The sequence below is a fragment of the Engraulis encrasicolus genome, chromosome 20, assembly GCF_034702125.1.
Source record: "Engraulis encrasicolus isolate BLACKSEA-1 chromosome 20, IST_EnEncr_1.0, whole genome shotgun sequence".
Lineage (NCBI taxonomy): Eukaryota > Metazoa > Chordata > Actinopteri > Clupeiformes > Engraulidae > Engraulis > Engraulis encrasicolus.
This window is the reverse complement of record NC_085876.1, coordinates 14,170,253-14,175,174: the sequence shown is the minus strand read 5'-3', so window position 1 is coordinate 14,175,174 and position 4,922 is coordinate 14,170,253. Positions and strand designations below refer to the sequence as shown.

General features: G+C 42.7%; 1 protein-coding gene across 1 annotated transcript in view; it reads right to left on the bottom strand.

Annotated features, from left to right (window-relative positions):
* Positions 1-2,699: 2,699 nt before the first annotated feature.
* Positions 2,700-4,922, bottom strand: part of si:ch211-264f5.6 (carcinoembryonic antigen-related cell adhesion molecule 5) — a 35,001-nt gene continuing 32,778 nt past the window's right edge. Inside the window, exon 9 of the mRNA XM_063185468.1 lies at positions 2,700-4,922. This exon is cut by the window's right edge and continues 2,388 nt beyond it. The gene's annotated coding sequence lies outside the window, so the exon portion shown is untranslated.

Genomic DNA, 4,922 nt, shown 5'->3' with positions numbered 1-4,922 from the left:
ATGACCTCAGTATTTGAAAATGCCTGGTTACGGCCCTGCTCACAGCAGCGTGCTGGCACTGTTTTTACTGATTGCTTTATGTCCTCGAGTAACCTGCACCCCAACAACAGCAAATATATTGCTACAGAAATTATGATAAACACAATGGACACATTCCTCGTTTGTTGGCTCCAATCAGCCAAATAGATTTCTATTCGAGTTCTGTCTTCACCGTGTTGCTTCAGAAACTGCTGATGCATCGGTTGTTCTCTCGTAAAGCGTCTCTGCTGACAACACACCCACAGAAAAAATTGTTTATGCTTGAAGTGTTTATATGACGTTGTGGGAGGCACACAGTTGACAGTTCATTCTCTCAGGCCAATGCGCTCTGTCTGACATCAGGGTGCTTACATACATCTTGCTCACATTGAAAGTGATACACAGACTCAGTGTATTAGTATTTGCAGGTGTGGCTAGTAGTTTTGTCATAATGAAGTGTACTTTCAGTCATCAGTTTACATTTAACTTTCATGGGGCGGGGCGGACCGGCTACAGAAATCGTGACATTTTTTTACTCGCTTCTGCACATTCAAGTTCATTGTTGGCTTACTTTTCCTGATTCGTTTTTCACTTTAATTTGGATATGTAAAACATAATATATGCCAACAAAGCATATCAGTTTATCAGCAAGAACTAATAGACAGACTTGAGGAAAATTAACTGCCATCATGTCTTCACATTCTTGCCCTCTATAAAGTCCTTCCTGGAAAAGATGTGTGCTGGCAAAGCAACCATAACACTGGCTTAGCAAACCACCCACAACTCCCTTTCATCACATCTCTCCGTATACACTGCCTACATGTAAACAAGGTCACCATAGTAGGTGGCTTTCTTAACTGTGGCCTATATTGTTTTCAGTCCGAGATTAAAAGGCTTTACGAGAGGATATTTTCGCAGTCGTCTTCCATTATTGTGGTACGGCGTATAAGCCCTCATTGGCAAATGATAGCCTGCCATTACTACGCTCTCACGGTAAAACACTATTCATACCTAAGACTGCAAAGACTCCCATTCAACAAGGTCACAGGGGTCAGAGGAACAGAGGTGTGTGTTATTGGGCTCTACCTAACCACTTTGTTAATGGGCCAAAGACGTTTTTGGTGGTTCAGACGTCAGGTGGTGCAATGGCATCTAATGCCCATGAATAAATTAGTAATTGGTGGTTGGTATGCTAGCTGTAAGTCTGCTAGTGCACTGGCTGTTGTTGCGCCGCCCTGACGTGTGCTACTGCTGAAACGTCACTAACCCGCTCTGCGCTAGCCTGGCGAGAAGCCAGACTTTAATACTTCTTTCCATTCTCGTCAGGCTAGCTCTGCGCTAAGGGCTAGGAAACTTCGAGGACACAGTAAACCTTGCAGAAGGACATTTTGTAGTGACAATCCAACATTTCATTGGATCACCTAAATGTGTATTAATATTGACTCTTACAGTGTTGAATTAACACCATATAACACTCTCATTGCTGTATACTGTATGTCCTGCACTGGCCTGCCTTCCACTTCAATGTTTGTCCTATAGCTATGTCAATGTGTTCGCATGAGAAAGAGAGAAACGTAATTTCAGTTTCCTTGCATGACCTGTGCATGGGAACAAATTGACAACAAAGCCGATCTGACCTGACTTGGCACAATGCACTGTGTACAAAAGGCCTGTACAGACTACAGAATCAGAGTCAACTCACAATCAGGTGCAACGTGAGGTGAAAAATGGGGTGGAAAGTGATCTCAATTTGAAAAGCGAGCCAATAACTCAACCACCTCCGATCCAACATGGCATAAACGTTTTCATTGAGAGCAGTTTTCTGGCGGCAGACTTGTAGCGGCAGGCCCAGCCATGTTAATCTCTCCACTGCTCAAACGCGCCACACAGAAACTACAAACACACACACAGCTGTGCTCTCTCTCTTTTTCTCTCTCTCTGTCTCTTTCGCTCTCTATCTCTCTCTCTCTCATACACACACATTCTCTCTCACACACACACACACACACACACACACACACACACACACACACACACACACACACACACTCTTATACAGTCTCTCTCTTATTCATTGTCCCGGGCTTAGGGAGATGGGGGCCCCAAAATCGAATCCCAGTTACATTGTGTGTATATGAAGGGGAACCCTTTCAGAGGGCTTTGTCCTGGGCCCAGGCAAAGCTGTGAGCGGCCCTGCACGCACACACACTACATACAAAGGCATGCCGAGAGTAATTGCGGGTTTGTGAAGCTAAAATGACAGTGGTGGAAAGGCAGGTTTGTGAGTCAGTGCCGTACCAGAACACCTTGCCTTCTCATTTTTCTCATTTCTTACAGTTTCCATTGAGCCTAATCTGCAGGTAATCCTATAGGACCCTAAAGCAACATTCACAAGATGCACACACACACACACACACACACACACACACACACACACACACACACACACACACACACACACACACACACACACACACACACACACACAGCAAATGTATCATGGAGTGTTAATTCACCACTCAGAGTGTGCAATTGAACACTATTGTGTTTGGTTTTGAGCATGCATAGGCACCCAACCACACACATACTCAAACAAATGTATACGCCCACACACATGCAGTAGACATGCAACGTCTATGGCTGTTTGTTGAACAGAAACTCGAGAGACAATGGGATTTCTGAAATTTTGGTTTATTTAAATTTCGCATACATTCAAGTAGTATGTTAGAACACTCTCTGGGGGAAAACTTCCAAAACACTCAAAACAAAACAACAAAAGACAAAAAAAGAACTATTTACTTTAAGGGGGAGATAAAATCATTCAGGTGTGTTAGCAGGAAAAATACAAATAAGCTTCAGATTTTGAAAAATGTCTATCCATTTGAAGCTTTCCAGAAAGTTGCACAGTTTACCATAATCTTTTTCACATGCAGATAAAGTTGAAGTGGAAAATGGATAATATCTTTACGCTGTATCATAGGCTTAGGCACTCATTAGAACAAGATAGGTGGATAACAGATGGAAGGAAGAGACTGAAAACTCTTTTTTTTCTCCTTTCTAGAGACGCCAGATTCAGGAAAGGCGGCATTCCGATGTGATTTGAAACAGGCCAACGAACTCAAACTCCCTTAAAATGGATTTCCAGTGATTGACAGTCGAGGTTTGGACTGTTGGCTGGCAACCTGTTCCGTAACTAAGAAGGAGGAACCTGTTGCTATAGGGGGAGGGGCCAGGTGTGTGAGAGAGGAAGTGAGTCACTCCAGGGCATGAGAGTGTGTAGTAGAGAGGGAGAAAGAGAGGGGGGGGATCCCCCAGCGATACTAGAGAGGCTGAAGAGGGACACTGGAGATGTTAGAAGACGGAGAAGGCACTGGGTTTCTATCTAGCTACACGCTATGACAGCTACAGGCTTGTCCTCAGGAACTGCTGTTGTTGACGTGACACAGAGCAGTGACAAGTGGGGACTGGTGTCACGTTTTTTTCTTTGGTTACCAGATTATGTGCACCTCAATTCTACACACACACACGCACACGCACACACACACACACACACACACACACACACACACACACACACACACACACACACACACACACACACACACACACACACACACACACACACACACACACACACACACACACACACACACAAATATCCACACCCAGCACCTCGTTGCTCTAAGTCCTTTCGATGTACTTAAACAGCTCTTTTTCAGTGATGGAAAACACTTCACAGTGTGGAGTGTGCCCACAAAAAGAAATTCGATACCGGGAAATTCCCAAAACGACTACCTCCAAATGATCAGCTAAACCAATTAAAATGTGAGGAGGGAGTGGCAGGGTATTGTGCTTTGGCTCAGTGACTTAGGTTACATGGCATACAATGGAAGTCAATAAATACTTAAACAAGCTAGACTCCTGAACCAAAATCAAAAAACATAGCTCACAGGAAAAAGAACAAAACAAAACGAATGAGAGAGAAATTGTCATTAGAGAGAAATAATCACACCCACACTGTAAACAACCTGAGGATAATTCTAAAACTAAAAAAAAGAAAATGCAGAAGGTTACACATGTCAAAGATTCCCCCTAAAAAATACAAAAATAAAACAAATAACAACAAACTAAAAACAAAAAATGTTTATAATTGCCGTATTTACTGTATAAATATGGCAGTTTATTATTTACAATGTAGTATGTACTGCTTTGAATGCCAGTGTCTACTTTCTTAAAGGCATACCTCACTCTAATCGAAGAAAATGTGAATGTTTTGTCAAGATGTGAAAGAAGAAGAAAAAAAATACTGACTCCATGTGTTGTGTACAGTACACTACAGAAAAAAAGCATACACTATTAGTGCATCGAGATTTCTGCAGGAGTGGAATTGGAAAATAATTACCTAACAACATCTGCATCAAATTTATACTTCTTTCAATGAGCTCTTCTTCGTGTCCTTAGACAAATAAAAAGGTCACTTTCAGGATGAACATGGTGCAAAAAAACAACGTAACGTCAGACAAACAAATACTTATCGTGAGAGGTTGCTTATCGTGCACGCTTAGTGGAAAACAGAAAATAAGTGGCATAGGATTCACACCATGTCGGTCCGATGTGCCTTCTTTTTACTTGACCACGACAAACACAGAATGACCTCTGCAGGACACTGAGACAAGGATTTACAACGCCTACAAGGGCAGGGGCTTTTTCTTCCCACGTACATGCTCATTCTAAGGGTAGGTGTTTATGTTGGGCCACATAGAATGCCCTGTGTGTGTGAGCAGGCTGACTTTGATTCATTGCTGCCCAATAAATCTTTTGAGATGTGCCTCTGCGAATGAATACATTTTGGTCCAAGGTGACATCAGAACGCCCCCATTTAAAAAGTAGTCGTTGCACATGGA